Source organism: Dermacentor silvarum, chromosome 1, assembly GCF_013339745.2.
Source record: "Dermacentor silvarum isolate Dsil-2018 chromosome 1, BIME_Dsil_1.4, whole genome shotgun sequence".
Lineage (NCBI taxonomy): Eukaryota > Metazoa > Arthropoda > Arachnida > Ixodida > Ixodidae > Dermacentor > Dermacentor silvarum.
In genome coordinates, this window is record NC_051154.1 from 452075841 (window position 1) to 452100586 (window position 24746).

General features: G+C 45.4%; 1 long non-coding RNA gene across 1 annotated transcript; it reads left to right on the top strand.

Annotated features, from left to right (window-relative positions):
• The first annotated feature begins 590 nt into the window (after window positions 1-590).
• LOC119437767 (uncharacterized) lies at window positions 591-15865 on the top strand. Its single transcript, XR_005189529.2, has 5 exons — window positions 591-1029; window positions 1386-1506; window positions 5879-6066; window positions 11476-11820; window positions 15641-15865. It is a non-coding gene; the product is annotated as an uncharacterized LOC119437767 (long non-coding RNA).
• Window positions 15866-24746: the final 8881 nt, after the last annotated feature.

The window sequence follows — 24746 nt, forward strand, 5'->3', positions numbered from 1 at the left end:
ATGAAAGACATAGGAATTCGGCCGAGGCATAATCAATCCTTCGTTGTACCGGTCACTTCGTTATAGAGGCGTTCGTTTAGATGTATTCCTTTTCAAACCTTCACACAACAGGAAACGCAAAGCTGCTCAAGTATTTTGCGGCCATATAAGACTCTCACTTCGCGCGCTTTACAGATAGTGCACTTGATTTTCGTCTGCGACGCTTTCCTCGGAATAACTATTTCGTATATATTAGAAGAACTGGAGGACGCACATTTGCGTCAAGTTCTGGGAAATGTCATCCTCGCAAAGTGTGAAAGAAATTTAATTTCTTACAATCAATCATTCTCTGAAGAACTTTTGAACACCCGCCATGGTTGCTTAGTGGCTTTGGCCGTTGCTTTGGCATCACGAGTTGCAGCTACGTGTCGCTCCGCTTGTTTCGCGGCAAATAGCGTCCGATCTCTGATACCTTTTATGCAATAAATACGCAATATCTTGCGGCGTAAAAGTATGAGCCTTAATTTTACATTTATTCACGCGCCACTTATTTGTATCCTTCATTCATACGTGACGCACTATTTATTGGTCGCGGATGCGAACAGTGAGGATGCGAAAAGGCATTAGCATCGGAAAGGCATCGCTACAAAATACCGGCCCATGTGTTGAGCCAGGAGGTCAAAACCTTTTTACACCGTGGTCAAAACCGCTTCCGCCGCTGCCGCCGCAACGATGCCTTCTGCCCCATTTTGTGATGTTATAGGTTGCCCGAATGGTAATGGTAGTACGCATCCTCATACCTTCTACCATTTAGTGCCAAGCGCAGAACCACGACGTTCGCTGTGGATGACCGCACTGCCGTTTCGAAGGTTTGACGGAAAGAAACAGAAAGTGTGCTCGTTGCATTTCCGCCGAGAGGATTACACCAACGACCCTGTGTTATATCTGTCGCTCGGTGTATATAAAAGACCTTTGCTTAATGCGGACGCTGTTCCTTCGTTGCTCGGGAATGAACGGCAAGCATCGCTACAAAAAGACGAAATTCGTCAAGTGAGTGAACGAATGATTTCTCGAGTTTGATGCGCTGCCGTTCTCGGCGCAAGAATCGAGAAGGATTAAAAGCTTTCTTAAAACATCCTTGGGAAGAACGTGCGCGGATTGCTCGATGGCGCAGCAATATTCGCTTTTTCTGTCGTGAGGGTTTTTTTTTTTTTTTTTCATTTTTTTTTTCACTCATTTGTCTCACATAATGCATCAGTAGATATTGCAGAATTATTCACATCTTCGAACCCGTATTCTTCGAACGGCGTTCACAAATATTGCAGTTTGACGGATAACTTTGCTAGTTCACGCCCGCAGTTCGCAACGCCCGACTTGCCACTTATGCGCATATACAACGTTTCCAGGTTCCCTGGGCCGACAGCCGTCCCACGAAAACTTGTGCCGATTTTCCAAAGGGTCAGCACAAGTGTTCATCGTGCACTCGCGATATGGCAACTCAGGCTCACGTGTGCACGAAGAGTAGAGGTGAGTGCAAACCCAGTGGCGGGCGTGAGGATGCTTTTTATTGGGGGTGCAGGATGAGCACTCCATCACTTCTTAGAGGGGGACGAATGGGAGGACTTAATGATTTGACTTAATGATTTGACTTAATGATTTGACTTAATGATTTGATATCAGCTAACACTGATATTTGTATTTGTAATGAATCACATTTGAAACAAATGGATTGAGTTTATTCATAAAACAGCTAGTGTGCCCTCTTGACATGGTGGGCTGGCACTGCTTGCCTCGACCCTCTTATTATCTCTCACTCATTGCTTTGCTGATTATACTGATATACTGATACTGGCAGGAGTGTGTTGCAATCGGGATTCGAAAATGTGAAACAGCCTACTTTAATGCAGAAAGTGGATAAAGTGCAGTGTTGTATTGATTGGCCTTAGCAAGCCAAATGGGTAAAGATGCCAAGCTGCATAGGATGCAACCAAATGAGTCCAATTGGACTTGCCAGTTTGAACGAGCTAGGCCCACCTTACATTTCCAACTACTAAGTCTAATTGCACTACCAATAGGAATAAACTAGAACGTAACCAACTGGAAAATCACATTTCAATCTATAGTACTATCTATAGTACTATCGTAATTGCTATCGATAGTTTTTTTTTTTTTTTTTTGCCATCGATGGTATTGATAGTGCTATCTGCATCACTAGTTGTACCTCGTTTACCCAGATGCTTTAACTACCATTGAGCTGATGACAAAGTTTGCATACGGTCCTCATTTGCTATTCAAATCTCAATGACATGGTAGCTGTGGCTAGGTGCCAGTAACCTTGGTCACATGTAAATTAAATCTCACTTTTGTATGGAGCGACGTCAACACCTGCCTGCTCTTTAGGAAGGATGGTTAGGATGACGAGACTGCCAAAAGAACTAAATGACAGCATTCTATGCAAAAGTCGCAGGTTGTCATAAAGGCTTCCACCGTGAAACTGAAAGCAAAACTTGCATTACTTGTTTCTGCATTGCTTTGAAAATATTTGTTGTTCACGCCTTATGATTTGTAATTATTTTTTTAGCAGAAAGAGAAAAGTATCCAAAATTTAACATTTGGCTGTTGCAAAATATTTGGTTAGTTTCGCATATTTGACAATACTGAAAACAGCTTTTTTTTAATGCAAATACAGTCAAACCGGGATATATCAAATCTGAAGGGGATCATAAAAAAATTCAATATATCCTCCTAAGACCCCTTGCACAATACATTGCCTTCTACATTTTTTATAAATTCACTCGTAAGTGATTATGCGAAATATTTATTCTGGATGTAAAGTACGGTGCATGTGTAACTGTAAAGAAGTGATTTACTCATATTCTTGTCATACGCTTCTGAGGAATTTCACATTCAATTGATCTAGACCTCTGTGTCGTCCCAGACGGCCAAAAGCAACCTTGAACAGGGATGGAAGTGCTGCGCTAATTGCACCATCTTGCGCCAAACCACCAAGCTGCACCAAAACACTAACTTCGAAAGAAGTCACTAAATTTTGCAGGATGTTCTGTTGCTAATCATGTGCTTGCTAGCATTTAGCCCTAGAAGCCTAGCTAAAGCAATCAGTTTCATCGTCGGCGTCATCAGAGTGTGGGTGTGTTTGGTGGCGCATTGTAACTTGGTGGTCGCAGAAAACAAAAATCCTTTGCGCTATACAATGCATTATAAATGTTTTGTGTAAGTCTTGTACGTTTGCGTCATATTCGGACCAGCTACAGATGATTTGAACTGGCGCTCTTTTTGTGAGGCAGTCAGGAAAGAAACCCACGCTCTCAGCTAAATGAATAAGTCGTTGAATAATGAATAAGTCTGTTGTTACGCATGTTGGAGCTCGCTTCTACGCTCTATTGGTGAATGTGCATGGATTAACGTTGAATACCATGCGTGTAATGTTAAAATACATTTTCCACATGCACCACCGAGATGGTAGTGCGGCAAGCTGACAAGAGCTGCTGCTTTCGTGAAACTTCTTGACCAGAAATATCCAATGGCAACCGTAATCGTCACTCAACTTTGCACTGCAGGTACTCTATATTCTGCACAATCACACCATACAAAAACAAACTTTTGTGGCTGATAAAGGCAAATCGAGGGTGTAATGTTCCGGTTTTAGTCTACCGTTAGTGGCCAAATGGCGGTCGGAAAGGGTCAGAGAATGCGCGTACGACAGAAACTGCATTCGCAGCAATGATGTTCACAACACAGCTTGCGCAGATCGAGTTCGGAAATTTTAAGAAACCATTGTTTTGCATTCAAAATATCGGTAGCCGTTTTACTTTGACTTTATGGGGCAGCCCTAATAATCGAGCTTGTGCAAAATATTTGTCTGCGACGCTGATCCGTAAGCCACTGAACACTTCTTTTCCCTTTATGTTTTTCATGAATGTCAGTTCTTTTTCTTTCTTCTTGCAAAGTTATGTGGAGTACTGACAAGCATACAAGACCAACTAGTCAACTTCAAAGTAAATCTTGCATTTAGTTCGAAAGTAACTTCGAAACTGAATGGCACGAAGGATTAAAAAAAAAACTGAGGGCATTACGTGAACGGCGTTCACTGTATGTTGATAGATGTTGTTCATGGTTGTCGCAGTCAGTATTTCTTGTTCATTGGGCACGAATACATCTAATTAGCTAACTTTATAAACTTACCTAATGGACGAGATGTCAATGAGAAAAGTTGTGGCGGATGTTGAAACATGAGCGATAACTGGATTTAAAGCGTCCTAGGATTTGCATTATCCAATATCCTTATCCAATAAGTGAAGTAATTAAAGTTAGCTAATTATCTTAAATATTAGTTGTTGGTTCACAACAAAAGAAACACTTGACTAGAATTAACAAAAGCCTATCAATGTATAAGGGTGCTGTTTGCGTGCATACCTTTATTTATTTTTTTTATTGGCGACATTTAGTTGGCACGTCCGGTATGTAACCTAATAGGGGTTCCTGAGGAACGCATATGGGTTTCCTTTGTCGGATGTACGACAGTTCTTTCCTTTATTGAACTTTACTCCACCTTGCGGTCTTCCGCATAACTGATTTGCCATAACCTAATAGTGTTCGGCAAAGTCAAATAAAAAACATCTATTATTGATTTGGCTGTATCTCACTCATGTTAATCCTTATCTAGCATGCTCCAAAACAGCGTATCTTCTGCTCCAAAATGGAATTCCTGCTCCAAACCTGCTCCAAGGTGCCAAATTTTCTGCTCCCAGAGCTGCTTCAAAACTCCCTTGGCTGCTTCTATCCCAGCATCAAGTGTGTTTCGAAGTCACTGAGATTGCATGAAAATACCAGACGCGCCAGCGACATGGCAATGTACTACATGTAGTTCCATCTTCATCTCTGCGTTTAAGCAATGAAACATGAGAAGATGAGATGTTCACTTACATGGAGACGCAGTTTTTCGCTTCCAACTGTGGTATTTAATTATGAAAAATTGTTTTTCAAATTCATAACATAACAGTAGACAATAAAAACCACCTTGAACAGTCATTATATCACATAGTTGTGTTTGGGTCTCAGGAGGATATAGGTATTTCTATATTTTCAGGGGAATTTCACTGCTGTTCATTATACAAGGTCTGTTGTGAAAGTGTCCGACCTTTGGCCGCAGAACAAAAACTGGCATAACTGGAGCGTTAGAAACCTAATCACCCTCAATGTGCAGAGAAAAGTGCTGATGCCCACCTCTTCCGCAATTTCTCGGATAGTCACACGACGGTCCCGCATCACCACAGCGTTCACTTCGGCAATGACCTAGTCATTTCAGAATGTTGGTGGCCGACCGGAGCGTAGCTCGCTCTCCACCGATGTACGGCCATCTTTAAACCACTCCTTAATTTGTGTGCTGCTCATAGCATCGTCCCCGAAAGCCGTCTGAATCTTCAGAATGGTTTCCACCAGTTTCTGGCAAAATTTGGTGCAGTAGCACTGCTCCAGTCGCTCCGCCATTTTCCTTGCAATAAAGAAACCGACGAGAGCACTGCACACTACCTCTCTCAAACGCTGTGTCCCAGCGACTGACGCTATCGGCAGGCGGGAAAAAATTCGTGCATGCGCACGAAGGTTCAAGGTCGGCTGATGCAAGTGCTTGTTTTATATCCATCAGCTGTTCGAAAAAAAAATAATAATAAGGTCAGATACTTTTCTAACAGACCTCGCACACAATAATTCTATATGTGTGGTTCGATATATCCGGGTTCAGCTGTATTTAATGTCTAGTGTTCGATTCATATTCAGAACTTCAAATATTTGCCTGCCCCTATTATACTGCATTCCTTCGTTACTTCGTTTAGAGTGCACTTATCCTGTTCTCTTCTTTCTTTTTTTCTATTTGTTCTAGGGGTTCAAGTAACCACACTGGTAAAGCAAACCAGTAGTCGGGGAGTGCAGACTGGTGTGCCAGTCAGCATGACGCTTGTCTGTCACTGCAAAAGGAGTGGCAGGGGAGCGTGGTGCGGCAGCTCAAGCCGATGACACATCGCCATGTGTCAGCAGAAGTTATAGTGCTGGCGTCGCTTCCTGCACCAGGTAAGCTGTTCGTAACGCCCACATATGGATGATCAGTGTATTTATTGAGAAGCATATGGTCAGAATGCAAGAGTAAATTGTGAAGATAGCCCAATCAAGAACACATGGGCTGCTGCCTTGATCACATTTATCAGAAGCAGGGGCATTTCGTCCTGTAGCCGAAACCAGAAGTCACTTGCAATTGGTTTCATACATTGCAGGTAATGCTACAAAGGCTTGAGAGACTTCTCTTTCTGATCGCATTCGTGACCAAAATATAGTGCGTCACATTTGAAAGAAAAATAGGTGTGCGTCATGTAATTTGGTGTAACACGAAGTGTCATGCTTATATGTTGCAAAATATGATAATGTTATTACATGGAAGGCGCCACAGATCTGAACCAGTTTACCACTGGACAAGCGGAGTGACACATTTCTGCAACCAGCATGACCACAAAAAAACGCCTATGCGTGTGGCCAGAACACTGTGCTTCACAAACGGGGAGGACAAAGGTGCATCAAAAATATGTGATTTCACACAGCTTCACGTCCACAAGTTGTAGTATATAAAGTAGCTATGCCGTAGAAATAATTGCAGACAGTAAAACAACTTTACTGTGAAACGCGTCTATACAGACTTCTATGACCACACCACTAGCCTAGCTTTTATAGCATTGCCTGTTAAGGGGGGAGGGACCTGGGTCTTTGACTAAAAATTTTGTAGAATCTTTATTCTTTGACGTATAGTGCTGAAAACTTGTACATATATGTAATGTTATGTGCTTATTTCCAATATAAGGTCCGTTTTTGTATATGTCCTTTGGCTTGAAATTTTATGCAAGCTTTCTTTAATTATCTTCCGGAAATATTTGCCAATTATGTGTTCCTTAGATATCACTAAACAGGGTATTAATGGTTTCTGTACGATTCAAGGAGTGCAACAAAATGAATCTTATTGCTCTGCCTTACCTAGAACAAGAGTTGCGAGACTTCAAAGCTTGAAACTCGCAAAAGTTTTTCTGGTGACTAATTCAATACCTCGTAACTCGTGTTCTAGGTGCGGCAGACCAATAAGGTTGGTTTTGTTACACTCCTTGAATCAATCATACAGAAGCCACTGATGCCCTATTTAGTGATATCTAGAAAACACATAATTGGCAAATCTTTCCGGAAGATAATTAAAGGAAACTTTCATGAAATTTGAACCAAAAGAGATAAATGAAAATTGGCCTTATATTCGTAATAAGCACATAACATTACATATATATAAAAGTTTTCAGCACTATACGTCAAAGAATAAAGATTCTACAAAATTTTAGTCCAAGACCCAGGTCCCCTTAAGTAAGAAACGGAGTATGGGGCAGCACTTCAGCAAGGGTGCAGTGCACCTCGTCACCCCTCACCCTGCCTCACCAGCATGTTTCACCAATGGGCCACAGACTACGTTGGGTGCAAATTGAATTCCATTTTGAATTTTTTAAAGCAAAGCTTCCGTTGCCTCTTCAACTTTTCCACTGCTGCTGCTGCTGTCAGGCACGCTGCGCCGGGGGTTGGCTGAGAACATGGGTCTATGAGACCTGTCCAACGAGAGCTCCCTCGGCGTCGCCACAATGCCCTCTGACTCTCTGGCCGTCGACACAGTGCCCTCTAGATGGCTGTAATTGTGCGTGAGTGGCCCGCGAAATCATTGCAGAAGCTGCAGTGCTTACCTTTGTATTCAAGTGCAACACTCCAGAGAAAAGATAAATAGATTGGTAGAGAGGAAATAAAGACAGGAGACAGAGGATGGGTAAAGGCAATGCCGTCACAAAATGGATGAATAAGAACATTGCCACTTTTCAGTCATGGCACTTTGTATTCATGGAAGGATCGTGAGAGAGGATAAAGGTGTCACCAGAAAGCATGGCTTGTTTGGGGTTACATAATAAAGGAGGCGCTACTAATGCTAAATAAACATAGTTGCGGTGCAAGTGCATAAACACAGTGCAAATAAATAAACACGGTGCATTTTTCTTCATGCGGACAACTGACGCAAGGGGACAACTGACGCAACTGACACCAAACCGCATTCAAGCACCATAGCATCAAGACGAGAATACGCAAACAAACGAACACTTCAGCCACGATGCAATGTGCCAAGTGAGGCAATGACAGTGCTTACCTTCTCGCAGGCTACCCAACAATGGTGCACAACAACGCCTCGAGCAAACACGTCTTTCTAGGTGTTCTGTGCACTGCGTAGACAAATGCAGCTGTACCCAAGGTAACATTTAATATCCCCTCACGACTGTCATGTGCCATCAACATCACCGCCAGATATCGTCAATGCAAACAGCACAGAAAGCTTCGCTTACCTCGATTCCCACAGATAATTTTATTCACTCCCGTCTTTATGGCTGATTGTTCACACAATAATAAACTGATACCCGGAAACAAAATTTGAATTCCTCGCAAATGGATGTTAAAAATTTTCAATTTGGTGCCATAGTGGAGAAGGAGCACTTGCTTGGCACAACGAAATACCTTGAGAAACACTGCTTCAATGAAGTGCATGGCTTCGTGTACTGTCGGTACATTCTAATTCTCCAGTAGTGTTGAACTTGCCAGTACGCACAGTGATCACATGATGAGGTTATACTGCCATACAAGTGCATGGCATAATCGGGGTGTAGGGCCATTGGTCCGTAAGCTAAGGTCACTGATGCTTTTCTGAAATGGTAGCAATTTTGGGTAAATTTTCTTCTACGCAGTCGAATCAATTATAATAATTAGAAAGATGCGGCATTGAACAGGGCCAGTTTTTTAGCAAAGATATTGTGACTTGTGCTTCAAAAAGTCAACACAGACATGTAAACAGATGCACAAGTGCAAACACACTTATCTGAAGAACTGAACATCATAGCAGGCTGAAAATTGCTGCCAATATGGGGAGTGATTAGGGTGATGCATGGGAAATGTTGCAAGTGTGTGGATAAAATAAGTGCTTTGTGGTAAATTGTCAATTTCAGTGATTGCTTGCCCGGGCGTTGTTCGATGGTGTAAAGGAGTACTATACTAGCAAACTACTGGGTGTTGTTGGATAGCGAGCTTGTGCGGTTAGAGGAGTGCATACCCTTGGGAAGATTCTGGTGAAATTTGAAAGCTTTAGAGCAAATTATGGAGCCTCGAGATGATGTAAAAAATTTTACCAATTGCAGTGCATCTCACTGCTCACCAGGCTCGGGTTACTGGCCAGTGTCAGTGGCGCGTGCAGGAAAGATAAAATTGTCCTTTTCTACATGATTAGCAAAGCTGTAGCAATCTGAATGCAAAGTGACAACGTTTACAGCACTACCATTTCACTGCTTTAATTTGTCGTTGGGATTGACACTGCTCCCAACGTTGAACATGTTGGAGAGCGACGGAAAAAGCTGAAATATGCTGAGAATTCCTGTAAATCGCGAAGTGTCCAAGGCATCCTGGGGAGATAAAGGCGGGGTTCGCGGGGGGGGGGGGGGGCTAGTTACTGTAACAACTTCACTATACTCGCGGAGAACTTTCCGAGGCATTGAAGGGAAAGTTACGGGGGCAGAGCTTCTACACACGTGTTACTGCTCCAAGTAGTTCTGCAGAGTTTGTGAGAACACTCTCAGCTTCGCTATCTTGGAGCACATACTGGATCAGCATAGGTACCTTGCTGTCATGGCTTCACATTTGCCAAAACAAGGAAGAGCAATGCAAAAAAATAAATTCATATTTAAAACTCAGTGGTGCACTTAGTGCTATATTTTAACATAAGTGTTGTAATAAATAATGTGCTAATGTTTTCTGTTCTCCAACTTGAGGCTGTGTGACTATTCAGGAGTTACTGTCAGGCACGCACTTCGCCTCCATAGCTTTCCCTTCATTACCACAGAAAGCTGTTTGCAACTACAGATTATTGGTTTGAAATTCTGCAAATTCATACAACTCCGTCGATTTTTTTTTTTTTTTTTGTCCATCCTCACAGTTCAATGCCACTTTGCAGCCACCGTTGGCATGGCATGTGTAGCAGATGGTGCAGGTGCTCCAATAACATGATACAGACATTGGCTCTTACCATATTTCGCTCCTGATGCCCAATATACATATTGGAATGTTGGCCGCCTGGCTGTTAGAATGTGCACACAAAGCCGTAAACGAAAGAGGGAGAACCGAGGGGCTTATTCATTGTGACGGTCTCGAATCTGGCAGCCTTGATGTCATTAGGTAGCATGCGAGGGTTTATTAGCCAAGTGCCTGCTCTCCCAAGATCACTTGTTATGTGATGCTGTCGGGCTAAAAAGTATGTTCCACATCTTCCCACCATGGTTCTGAGTGGCACTGGCTAACACACCTAGGGCTAGGTCTAGTGAACATAAATACCCAAGTTAGTGGACGAATTGATGGCGGTCGCCATTGCACAATTGGTAGTGCGACGCAGACGTAATTTTGCGGGTTCGGATCCCACCGGCGACAAGTTGTCTTTTCGTCCACTTTCATTTCCCTTTTCTTAATTTTCTACATTCCAATTTCAACCACACTTAATTTCCCCGATGCTCTCCTTGGCTTCATTGTCTGTTGGCTTTACATAAAGCCATGTGATTTAGTGCTGCTTCTGGTCATCATCAATATTGTGCATAAGATTTTTCCTCATTTTAGTCTGAGCTTTCTTTGTCTTGTGGCATGGGAATGTTCCAAGTTGTAAATGTGCACTAGGCAAACTGAATAAATTTGTGATCTTCAATGGAGAGCTTGCTGCTGAGCTAGCTGGTACTGGCGGGGACAAAATATTTCTAGATTTATGAGCGCATGCAAAACTGCAATTTTGCACCCTTTGACAAACCAAACATGTGGTGTCGAGACAAGGCATTGCGCATGTGCATACTTTTGTTCTTGTGCTTCTATGGCACAAGAATATTGCAGATCCTGCAACATTTTGGCCCTGCCTCTACAAGGTATTTAGAAGGAAAACTGCACAATCTTACCAGACAAGAAAGAGTTATTGTCTGTCTCTCTCTTCCTTTTTCTTTCTTTTTTTTTATTTTTTTTTTTTTGTCTCATTAGGTTGCACCTTTTTCAGCCTAAGAAATATTTGTGATCACAGAATCGCAGATGATTACTTACATTTTGCCATTACATACTGCAAGCACATTCTGTGAGCACTGAAATAGCAGGAGTTTATGGTCAAATGCCGGGCCTCACACACTGCAGCTAGCATGCCATGGACCACCTACATTGTGTTTAGAGGAAAGGGGCCGTCTGACACCTAGGCAGTTTTGTAAATAGGCATTTGGCCATTAGGATGATTGTGAAGGCTATGTGTATGATGTCACTGTTTAAAAGCACCAGACACCTGACTGATGAGCTCTTGAATAAGGCTCTCACTGGTGGTGCATCAGGGTACATTGACATTCGTATTCTGTTTTGCAGGGATGCTCTGAACAACACATCTCATGTCGGAAGAAGCTGCCTCATTTCCTTGCCAGCCTAGAATCTGCGCGGCGTGCATTTGCAGTTGTGTAATGCGAAGCTGTTCTCGGTGTGATTTTGAATTGGAAGACACGCTAAGTTTGGTAAATGGACACATGCATCATTCCGGCAAGCCACAGATTGGGTGGAGCCACCTGAAAGGCAACTTGGATTTAGTCGCCACGTCACTCTCTTTAGGGTCGGCACCAAGTGTCCTCCTGGAAGCGATGCAAGTAAATGAAAGGCCCTCGTCATCAACAGCACAGCCTTCTTTGTTTATGAAAGACCCTCTTACTGCTGCATATGGTAGGTACTAGTCATCTGTATAGTTTTTCATGTGTCATACACAATTCTAATGTGCGCCTTTATTCCAAACGTGCACTTTTCCACGTAAGTGGGTGTGAAAATGGGATACGCATTGCTATTGGATACGGACCCAAAACAGCATTTGTGGCTTTAGCAACAACCTACCATCGCTGCCATCAAAGCTATAATTATTTTAAAGTGGCCACAGAACAAGTTTTCACAACCCGCTGCGATAGCCCAGGGGCTGTGGCATTGTGCTGCTGAGCCCAAGGTCGCAGGTTCGATCCAGGTCGTGGTGGCCACATTACGATAGGGGGCAAAATGCAAGAACGCTTACGTACTCAAATTTGAATGCACTTTAAAGAACCCCAAGTCATCAAAATTAATCCGGAATATTCTACTACAACTTGCCTCATAATCATGTTGTGGTTTTGGCATGTAATACCCCTTAATTTAATAATTACAAGACATTGCGTCAGTGAAGCTAGGGTACAGTGTAGCTAACCATGAGCCAGTTCCATTATAAAAACTCGTTATTATAAAAACCCCATAAGACAAGTTACTTATGGGGTTGTGGAAATCTGTGAAACTATTGAATAATGAATCAAATATTGTGCTATTCGATTCTATCCTTGAATCAAATAGTGTCTATTCGCAAATTTGACTGTTCTGAAGTATTCAACTAGATTTTTGAATACTTCATGTTCTTCAGCGAAGCAAACGGGAAATAACTTTCTTCCTGGCTGCATTAGAAGACGTAAAACACAAGCAATTACAGTGAAACTGTGACTTGGGTGAGTTGGTAGTGTTTCTACTCGAAAAACGGTGGTGCAAAAACGAGGATGGATAGAACAAGTGACACACAACACAAGTGCCGACTCGAAACTAAAGGGTTTATTGAATCATTCACACAAATATAAACAAGCACGAAAGTATACGTGGCTATTTAGGCATAAATATCAGACTTCCCGGGAATTAATAGAAGCCTATTATATAAGCAAACCAAAATAAAACTGTGTTAGCCGAACATGACTTGGTTTGCAAGGAACTTACCTTTCTGCAGCAGCTATTTTCTTAACTGGAGCTAATTTTGAAGGCTGCGGCAACTCATGCCATGCTGTTATAAATAAGGTGCTTATATTTTCTGTTCCCCAGCTTAACCTGACGCAGATGAAAGTGTGGGACTTTTTTCAGAAGCACACTCGCCTGTACACGCTCTGCCTCCATAGCTTTCCTTCACTCCCACAGAAAGTTGTCCGCCAGTATAGTCACATGAAATGTCATGAAAATGAAAGTATCCTTGAAAGGGGGTGATCGTCCGAGAATACGGCCCAAGTTTGTCAACATGTTGCTGCGCCCACATACACTTGCCTTTGGCCTAGACAGTCCGTGGCCAAGATTCTCTAGCAGTGCCTTTCATGGTATTCCATTTCATGCTTTTTGCGCTTCGTCAGTGATAAGAGCGATGCTCCGCGCACGTTATCAAAGGAATCAGCCAGCCGTGAATGATGGATGATAAGAGTGGCATAGAATCGAGTGGAAGGCATCACTACAAAATTGAGGCCTGTATCTCAACCATTGTCATGCTCTCATAGTACATGCCACTTTTGGCTCCTCAAGCTATTTTCAACTAGCGATTTAAAGCAACTGAAGAACTTAAAGTTACAGTATTAACCTTTGTGGTCAAATGACATTCGAAAAGGCAAGGTTCTCTAGCAAGGCATGGAAGGGTACAGCATTGCAATCCTTTTACTGGTTGCTCAATGGGTTAGATAACATGTCTTCATTTGTGAATAGGCAAATGCTTCGTCTGTCCGTATTGCTGACATATTGATAGTGAAAAAGTTGAATCTTGTAGCGTGCTCAGAGTTGATGCAGCCTGTCAGTACTCTGTTTAGATGTTACTGCAGCATTTTATATGGTGGCTATTTCTTGCTAATGATAAGGCTTCCAGGAAATTTACTGTGGCTGTGCACTGTAATGAAAACAGTGACTAAGAGCAAGAACCAGGGTTCATACAGAACATTTGACTAAATATTCAAGGCCAGTTCAAGGATGCTGAAGGTCAAAATTCAAGGAGGGAGGAACCTTATTTGTATAAATAGATTGAAAGATAATGAAATCTCCTTCTTCTTAGCTGAAATGTCTTGCAGCTAAGCAGCTGCTGAGTTGGACTCACACATTTCAAGCTATTATGGTTGTTTTTAAGTTGTCTTTCCCATTGTAATGTCAGTCGCATTTGGCATGATGGTCAGTAGTGTCCGACTTCAGCCAAAAATACTCGATTGTGTTAATGCCAAATGGCTAAAACTTGCTTTCCGTCAGGCATTTCTAGAGCCTAGGGCTTGAAAATTGGAGCCATGATAGCTGTGGTGTGAACAGACAAGCAATGCAACAAAATAGTGGCACGACTTTGGTCGCTTGATCTGGCTTTATCTAGTTCCATGATGGCAACGGTGATTCAAGCATGCCTGTCATTGGTGACTGTGGACACGTTGCCATCATTTAGTGACACTCTCAAAATGAACTGCAAATCTAGGATTGTTTCCCGATAAACGCTGTCCATGGCATAGCCTCTATGCAGTTGTTTTTTTTTTTTTGTAACTTTTATTCAAACATCACTTAATGTTTAGGAGCGCGGACAAAATGTTTTCAACTGGCTTTCCTGGGTCTCTGCCCCCCTACAAATGGCACCCAGCGAGAACGAGTGCGTATGTATTAACAATAGAAATAGAAAATATTGATTATTGTCTAGCACAACAAGTAAGACAACCATAATGAAATGTGTAAGCAATGACAAATATCAGGTTGCACAGAATAAACAAATAATAAGAATAACTTACTAATGAAGCTAGAAAACAATGTTAGTAGCTCAAGATGTATGATATACAAAAATATGGGTAATAAGGAATGCAAAAAAAAAGTAACTTGTACATATGCAATATTGCATGTACCGTAATAGATTACAGACTTGTAAGAATCATAAGTATCTTGTGTGCTAAATTTGGAGCGATATTTCAGAGATATTATTGTTATCTCTTGACAGTTCATTTAGTAAAGATGGCAAGCGAAATGTCAACATTTGTTTTCCATAGTTCGTACGGCATACATGAACTTTCCACTTTTCAGGTTTACGGGTATTGTATAAAGGATGGTTTTCTTAAGTCCCGCCATGCTATCTAATGTATTGGTCCACTTACATAGGTTAGATTTGTAAAGTCGAGCAAGCCTGCAGGGATACAATGGTTTCACACTGATAATGTTGGATTTATAAAATAATTCCTCAAGGGTGTGAGTCAGGAGAAACATTTAAGGCAATGTGAACGACTCGCTTTTGTAGCGGAAGAAGTCTGTTTATGTTTTTGAGAGTTGTCGTGGACTAGACAAGGGCACCAGAACTCATTATCGAGGAATATAAGGAATTATATAATAAGATATTTACCGACACTGGAAAAGATGAACAGTGATGGTGCATAAAGCCAGTCGTTTGCAAAAGTTTCCCGACAAGGTAATTTATGTGATCGTCCCATGACATTTTTCAGAAAAGTAGATTCGCAACATTTTAAAATATAAAGTTGGTTCGTTACTTTTAATGTTCGAAAGTCGCCCCCAACCCCAGTTCTCAAGAAAATTAAGGAGCAGATTTATGTTCGAGTTTTAAGGGCCCTTGTATTTCTATTTTATATATCCAAAGGTTCTCAAGGACTTAAAGGAGGTGCACGAACCCTGAAGAAAGAACAAGTGATAAAACACTAATGTGGCAAGTTTGCTGCATTGAGTTCATAGTGGTCTTTTCTTTTTCCTTTATTCATTTTCCCAGACTGCCTTCTGGACTTTTGGACCAAGGTCGTGATGTTGTGCTCAAAGAAGTTGTGACCAGTTCCAGCAGTCTTGCCTCATATGGAAGCAAGACATTCAAGAAAGGATGCTTGGCTTTCGAGGGATCCTATGGAAAGACGCAAAGCGGCAGTTGTATTGCCATAAAATGCCATAAAAAAGGCAGTGCTGACAGTGCTTTAAAAAGGAGTGGCTGTCTGGTTCTTCAGAATCCGTAAAGTCATAGTTGTATAATTCACATGTACATTGAGCTTTTCGTTAGAAGGAGGTGAGTGCCCTCTTTAACCACCTCTCACCAGGTTGCGTTGGAAATTTCGGTTGCACACTGAAAATTGGGAAGCTCAATCCTAGGAGCATTTTACCACAAAAATTCCTAAAAATTTTTTAAATAGGGAGAGAGATGAACTAATTTCCTGTAGCCGGGACTGTATGCCACTTCCACGATCAGCATCTGCAGGCAACATTCCTGCCCTGCTTTCTACCATATGTCTGGCACAAGTGCCCAAGTTGTGTTTATGTCATGAGCCCTGCCTCCTTTTGCTCCCTCTTCCTCCCTTGCTGCGTGGTGAACTTGCAGGGGCTGTTTCGCACGCTCTGCGTTTTACGGGATTTCCCATGTTGTTCACATTTTTAGTGGCTCTTTGTATGATGCACGCCAAACCCCTGATGTGATAAGCGAGAGCTGTGATATCGTCTCTGCTGAAAAGAGAATTGGCTGCTCTGAGAATGGGGACAGTGCATGCTTTTGCGTGAATTTTCACCTGTCTTCGTGGCATATGTTGGCATAATATTTTGTATATATATACAGTTATCACAGCATGATTTCTTTGTAATGCCCAAGCTTGTTGAGGACCCCTTGAAATCTCTTTTTCATAGAGAATGGAACAAGGCCAGTTGATGTGACATAGAAATAATTACACTAAGGAGTAAGTAAAACACCAAAAGCCTTCTTATCTTTCACATCATACTGCATTATACTTGCCCATGATACTGATATCTTACCCAGTGAGTACTGCATTCAGAATGAATGGTAAAAGATCTATTGGGTCAAAATTAACTTAGAGCCTTTTACTGTGGCATTCCTCGTCCCTGTGTTTATGTGTAATTTGTCTTTGCGTTTTGCACTCAGCTTAGTACTGTTAGTGCAGTAAACTTCTTCATTCACTAGTGTTACAAAGCCAAGCTGGTTGAACAAGTCGCCATTTTTTTACAAAAACTGTGGTTTGTTCTTACTGTCCTATCCGTAACATGTTAATTTACATTGATTTGCTCACTGCTGGGTCGACACTTCAGTGCAAAGGTAAAGAAAGACAGCTTGAGTGGAATATGTCCTGGTATAGCACCTGACCTGCAGTGTCAGAACCTGGTTGTATGTAGTGTAGAGGAGCCCACAGTTCTATGAACGCAGTTTAGAGCAGAGGATGGAGAAAAAAATGTGTAGCTTTACCCAAAAATGAAGTGACAGCAATACCTTCGGTATTACGTGCAATATCACATACTTTAAGCACTTCTGGCGTCCAGAAAATGTGCATATTCGCAGTTGGACAGAAGTTGGGTTGTGAATGTAGCCAGTCTGCCCATTGGAAAGGATTTAGTCTGAGCCAAGCCAATGACTGAACTCTGGTAATCTCCACCTGAACCTGGCTGGGTAGAGGATCTTGCGTAATGCCGAGCCTGTGCAGAGCGTACAAGGTCGTATATTCTCAAGGGTCGGGGTTCTCAAATTAATGGCGAATTCCATTGGGAGAAGAGGAGCAGGGCGCCGCGCAGTGCGGAGTCGGGTGACAGCGCAGTGAGAGCAGGCACACTCGACCCGCCACTGGAATACGGCGTGCATTCGGAGAGCAGGTGGGAGGGGGACTTGTGAGGAGAAATGTACCATGTGACTAAAGCAATCGACGTCCCACCATTCTCTGCAGGAGAGCGGCAAAACACGCCTGATCATCTTGTAATCTGTCGGGCTTAACGCTGTCACCGCTTGCGGCCACGTACTACATACTTTTGTGCAGCGCCGACGCATTCCTCAACGTTTCCGCCTGCGAAGATCATCTCAAGTTGAGCTCTAGCAGCTTTCGCTGCTGTCACCGTGGAGCGTCTCAAGCACTTCAGCAAGGCGAAGACGCTTTGCTGCCGCTGTCCCCCGCGCATCCGACGAGAAGCAAGGCGGACTAGAAATGCCTGGATCTGTCGCTAAATCGCTGCGAAGCTCGCTCGTATCACTGACGTCAAAATCAGCAGTGTCAAAACACAAACCACGCTAGGCTGCCGCCATTGCCGCCGCGCGCGCCGGCTGAAGCAAAATAAAAAGAAATTAGGAGGATATGACGGTTTAAGCCAGGTGACTTCCTCCGTACTCCGCTTTTCAAGCGAGAGCAGTCCGGACTGCTCCCAGCTGCTCTCGGCGCCGCGAAACTGCTCTTGTTCTACCACTGGATGACGGCGCTCCCACTCCTGTTCGACCACTGAAACACGTCGCCTCTGGAACGAGCACTTTCAGCGTGCTTTTGAGTGCTCCTGTTCTCCCAATGGAATTCGCCATAAGATCCGCGGAACCAAGGGGTTCCGCGAGCAGTACGTCGGAACGAATCCGACCCCATCCCGCTTCACCCCATTCAGTTCCACGATTTGTCGATCTAGAGAAGAAATCTTGCATTAAATTTTGGGTTTAACAAAGCCATATCGCCACGCCACTGCGCAGTTCAGTAGTCTGCGACCAGCGAAAGACTCACGCGAGAGTTTTAGTTTGTCTAGCATTCCGGTAAACGCAGGCGGACTGGGCGTTTTACCGGATAGGTGGGGAGGCGTGAGCTTGCGTGGACAAAGAACGCGCGGATAACGGAGGCTTGCAAGAGCGAGGGTGACGTGGCGTCGCGGCGATGTCCTCTCCTCCCACGCAATACCGCGGCAGTCGGTGTTCCTTTCGCCCGCTCTGCTCCATCGAGGCCCGAGCGTCACGAGCGCGCTCGTGAAGTAGCTCGTGGCGTCGCAGCCAATGGGAAGTTTTGCTGCCATAGGCGCCGCCGACTTAGCTCAACTGACCATTTGACACTTTCACGTCAAAATGTGTGTGTATTGTCACGTGAAGGCCATTAAGAACGATGACACCCGCCGTGGTTGCTTAGTGGCTATGGTGTTGGGCTGCTAAGCACAAAGTTGTGGGATCAAATCCCGGCCACGGCGGCCGCATTTCGATGGGGGCGAAATGCGAAAACACCCGTGTACTTACATTTCGGTGCACGTCAAATAACCCCAGGTGGACAAAATTATTCCGGAGTCCCCCACTACGGCGTGCCTCATAATCAGATTGTGGTTTTGGCACGTAAACCCCCCCCCCCCCTTTTTTTTTTTTTTTTCAAAAAACCATGGCCTTCACGGGGAACCGTAAATAGCGGAGGCCACACACAGACGCAGCAGACTTTGGTTATAGGTGGATCAGAGGGAATAATATCCTCGTAAACTGCCCGAGATTGCACTTCTGATAATCAACGGCTCTCTCTCGGGAAGCAGTGATCAGCATGACATTTAGCCCTCTTCGTCCCGCAATCCTTCCAAGGTATCTTAAGCATATGCGGAAGACCCTTTGCGGATGGCAAAGATAAGCGAAATTTCCATTATAGTGCACGCGGAGGTGGTACATCGTAAGGGCATGTCACTGTCTCACGCAGAGTCGGCTTTTGTGTCATTCAAGTTAGCCGAGCGCTGCACCTGATGTGTTCCGAGCTGTTTTGCTTGCCACCGCCTCCGAGCTCCTGCTCGCCTTTTCTTTTTTTTTTTTTCTTTTTTTCTTTTCTTTTCTGTGGAAATTCACTCGCCTAGCGCTATACGGTGCGAACGTGTCTAAGAGCAAATTGGTGTCTGGCGTGGCAGGGGCGTAGCCAGAAATTTTTTTCGGGGGGGGGGGGGGGGGCATGCTTCCACTTTGCTCGAGGTCACGTGATCGATACTAAATATCGGTAGGTTAGGCAGACTCTATACATGTATATCAAACACATGGGACCGCCCCCCCCCCCCCCCCCCCCTCGCGTGTGCGTGTGAAGAAATTAAGTAAAAAGTAAGTAGCTCAGTAAATACAGTAAGTGCGACAGGTACAGTGAGCGTTTGGAGCAACGGTCTCTCATCGCGCCACTGAATGGACCAGTCTTCGAAAACGCATCACTGAGACGGCCCGTGCGATCGGAGAAGACATAATTAATTGTTAATTTCCGTTAAGCGTAGATGGCATCGTCCTCGTCGGGGCGAAGTGCGTTTCACAAGTCAAGGACGGCTATACGCGTGAAAATGCACGTGTGACCAAGCTATACCTACTCTCATAGCAATAGCTTGTTCGCTGCGTCTTTGCGCTAGGAAACTTAAATACGCGCAAAAACGCGTAAGACTTTTTTTGTTTTTCGAAGCTTTCGTCGCCCTGCTCCCTCATACGAGAGGGTTGCATTTCCTGCGGCAAGTGCATGGGCCGCTGTGTTTTCCGCTGTGTGCGAGCGTGCAGCCATCATTTGCCTTCACGTCAACAGATTCAGAATTGTAAAGAATATTTCACCGTACAGCATAGATATGGCATGTGTACGCATTTTAAGTAGTGCGTGCAACTCATTTCTGCTTCACTTACGTCGGCGCAAACAGGAAGCGGCCTTGTACCTCACAGAATCTCGACTGATTGGTGTACTAGTGATACAGGAATGAACTCCGGTCTTGTTCAGTGCATAGTGCACATAATCAATTTATCAGGACGCGTGAACTCCGACGAGAACTGTCAGCGCCTGCAACAAGAGTTTACTCACGCTGTACTGCGCACAGCAGTAATTCATGCTTATCGGCTGTCTGTTCGGTGCATTCTATTGCGAGTCGGTGGAATTTCACTGCTGTCATCAACCCCTTCGTGTGTGCATTGCTGGTTTGGGATTCCACAACAAAACAGCAACTACCAGCCTTCCGTAATTGCTGGTTTGGGATTCAACAACACAACAGTAATTACCAGCCTTCTGTAGGGGTGCAATCGCAAACAAGAGACGTTTCTCGCGCAGACTTAAGCCTACTTTCACACTTGGGAAGCGGCAAGCGGGCGGAAAGGCCAAAGCGGCCGGAAAATTTTTTCCGCGCCTGTCCAAGTTGTTCACATTTGTTTTGCTACCGCCGCGGCCGCCGCTGCCGCTTTCGTCCAGATCCATCTAGTCTGCGTACGTTTGTCGGCGTGGTGGCACTCATTATCGCATTATTTTAAGCAGTACGTTCATTCATTGACCCACGTGCCGTCATCAAAAGTGATCATTTTACCCAACTTCGCGTGTCATCTGCGACCTTCGGTAAATTCCTCGTTGGCCGTCCGTAATTCTCCTCACATGGGCGCGGTAGCGCTGAGTCACAGGTTGGTGCCTAGGCGTGATAATATTTCTTTAATAGCTTTTATTTACAAGTTGTAATAACATTTCATCATTTCGTATTGTCGGCGCCTCCAGGACACCAAAGGGGCAACGGGAACACCACAGCTAAAACCCGGGCTGGCCCTTGTGTTGGGGCTCGCCAAAGCCTGCGCGTCCTACGTGACACCTACGCTCTCAATCTATCGTCGCGACGAGAAAAGCACCCCGCGACTTCTGCAACATACCGTACACGTGCGAGGAGAATTATAGAGCGCCAACGAGGAATCTGCCTAACTATTGTCTGCCATGGAAGTGGAAGAAGAAATGGCTTTTATACTTCTACCTACTTGTTTTCTAGAAATGGACAATGAATAAACGGAAGACGCGGACACCTCGGAAATGGCGGTGATGGGTTCGCCTGGTAGGGTCCTTCAATACTTTTGGCCTGGCTTTGCCAAAGCGCGAGAAGTTGGGTCACGCCAAGGCTTCGTTGCCGCACCTCCGGTCGCGCGACGTTGAATACTATCGCGAATATTGCTGACAGTACGTTTTAGTGCCACTCTTGTCGTAGAGCAAGGGCTGGTTCTTGATCGCGTCGATCATCATTACAGCCTACACTTTTGGTGCCATGTTCAATTTACGACCGGTTGTTTACATGCTAGTGTAGCTTCCAGTGAAGCAGAACGACTTTCCGCCGCGCTTCCGCTTCGCCATGGCGAAAAAATTGGCCCGAGACCGATTTGGCTCGCAGCCTGTTTTTATGCCTGTTTTGCCGCCTAGGCGGGCGGATTTTTGCAAGATTTTGCCGCTTCCTACAGCTTCGAGACCAAGTGTGAACGTAGCCTAAGATCCTGCGCGAGCGTGGCCTAACCGGCACCTGAAGGGAAGCGGCGGAAATGTATACCGGAGATTTCGACCACCTGGGGTCTTTAACGTACACCGAAATCTAAGTAAACGGGCCTCGAGCGTTTTCGCCATCATCTAAAATGCGGCTGCCGATTTGTTGCTTCATTTGTTTCGCATTTGTTGCTTCAGAATGCGGCCGCCACATTCTCGCCCAAAATTTCACAGAGTGTCAAAGCCTTGACAAACACCGTGACAGTTTTTTCCATATGCAGACATGATTCGCTGTAAATTACCAACCCAGACGGAAGCGCCCAGGAATGAAATTGTGATAGCAGCACCGGTTTCCTGAATTATGTCAGCGCGAAGCGACGAAAACAAAGGGTGGGTAGGTGGGGGGGGGGGGGGGGGGCGAAAAAAATTTCGGGGGGGGGGGTTGAACCCCCCCCCCCTGGCTACGCCCCTGTGGCGTGGTGTAACCAAGCGAATTCCAACCCCTATGTCTACGAGGAAGCTGTTCCTTGACCAATAGGCACGTGCCACGCTCTCGTTGGCTTTTCGCAGTTCGTCCGCATTAGATAATCGATGAAGTGGACTCTGGTGCTGCTCCTTAATGCAATCCACACAGAGGTAGCAGGAAGGAAATAACGCGATCGAAGCACCACTCTTCGCGGATCAAAGCACTGCGCCCTACGATAATACGCAGCCGAGGCAGGCCGTGTAGAAACCGGAACTCGCATTAGCGACGTTCTAGGGCGCCTCTGAATAAACGCCAACGCTTTTGAGAGCGGGAAACAAAAGCACCTTGCTTTGTCTTCTATCTGTTCGTCGTTCTGCGATATTATTCTTAAATGTCCGTTTCTAACGTCTCTTGTCATTTACTGGCGGTCGCTGCGGCAACACTACCTGACGTCACAAATTCGACCGCGCTTCTTCGAGCAGAATGAATTGTCAGTTTAGCCTCTCGTGCAACTGCGACGGCCCGGAATATGAACCTTAAGCGCGGTCTTCAGTATACAGTCATCTCCTTCTTAGTCGTATCCGCCACGGAAAGCTTCGACAGGGACAGTCTACTCGACAATTTGAACATCACCATCAACAAAGGCAATCGCCTCAATGTCGTCTCCAACTGCGACAGACTGCCCGTAGAAACACTTAAGCGTCTCAACATGCCTTTCGCGATTTGGGGCTCTTCCGGAATGGGTGCTTTTTTGACCATGGCTAACATGCTACGAGGCTACAAATCGGACGTCCTGGTCGCATGCTGGGAGCCCACATTTGGCCACCTGCACTCGGTCGTCAGAAGCCTCCGCATGCCATTTCTGCACCTACGCTGGATTTACCTGATGGAGAACCGAAATGTCTCCACCCTATCGCAGAAGTCAATGTCAAAGATTTTTCGACGCGTCGGATGTCGCGCAGTCATTGTGACCACCGTCGCAGCGTATGTCCCTCTTGACACGTACATCCATTGCTCAAGCGGCGTCCGGTCCTTGGCGGGTCCCGATGACGACCCGTTCCGGGACAGGTCGCTGGCCAACCTGACTACTCTGAGGAACATCTGGGAGTACAACTTGCGCACACGCAAGGACTGGAGAAAGTCGCGGCTCGAGCCTCAAACCACCATAGTAGAAAGCATCGTCCGCAAGAGCGGGGCTTCCGTCGCGGAGGTCGTGGATTTCGGGAGGTTCGGCCGGGCGAACGAACACGGCGTGTTCACCGGCGCCGCGGGCGCCATCCAAGCAAAACGACGGGACCTAGGAAGCTTCGAGGTCTACCTCACCGAGGACCTCTGGTACGCCGTCGACATAGCAGGGGAGGTACGGTACGACGCCCTGACGTTCCTCGCGCCACTGCCAACGGCCATCACGGATTTGGCCATCATCGGAAGGCCCTTCACACTGCCCCTGTGGATGGCCGTGTGGACTTCGCTCAGCATATACTTACTGCTTATGGTAGTGATCATCATGACACACAGTGCCGACTCCAAAGAGCCTCCGCGCGCATCCAAGGAAGCGGTGGACTACTATTTCTACCTCTGTTCGGCGCTCGTGAACCACGCTCCGGCCGTGCGAATACCCAAGCGAAGCAGCGCTCGGATCCTCATCGGCTTCTGGTTCCTCTTCGCCATCGTCATATCGTCGGGCTATAACTGCCATGCTCACTTCTTACACAAACTTTCCGCCCAAGACGCGCCCCATCAGGAATCTGGAGCAGCTCTCGCGAGCAGTGGAGCGTAGCAGCATTAAGCTGTGCATCGTCAAGAACCGCTACTTGCGCGAGGTGGTCAGCTACCATCTGAGCCTCAAGTCCCGGGTCCTCAGGGAGCATCTGGAAGACGTGCTACTGGGCGCCGGATGCACGGACACGCTCTGCTGCCTGCGGAAAGTGGCCGCCGGCACGCACGTCTTCTTCACCAACCGGGAGGAAGCCCGCCTGAACACCGGTAAGACTTTCCGCGGTGCCGTGCGCGCCGACGAAGACTTCGTGCTCGTCCACGTCGTGTTGATTGCACCGAGGTCATCGCCCTACACACAGGCCTTCGCGCGGGTCTCGCAGCGGCTCATTGAGACCGGCGTGTCGTCCTTCTCGCAAAAGCTCAGAAAGTTCTGGCACATCAGGAACACCGCAACCTGGAAGGAAAGGGTCGACCGTGGAAAAGGAAGGTCCTACCGGGTGCTGCGCCTCACGGACCTCTGTGGGATGATCGTCGTGTGGGGGTTCGGACTGACGCTGGCGCTGTGCGTGTTCCTCTGCGAGGTCGCGTGGGAAGCGCTTTCGAAATCGAAGGTCGGGAGGACGAATACCCAAATGATCAGGACACGTCGTAAAATAAGAGGAAGAACATCCCCTGCGCACAGTCACGCAGTGAGCGCAGGAAGCTTGCGT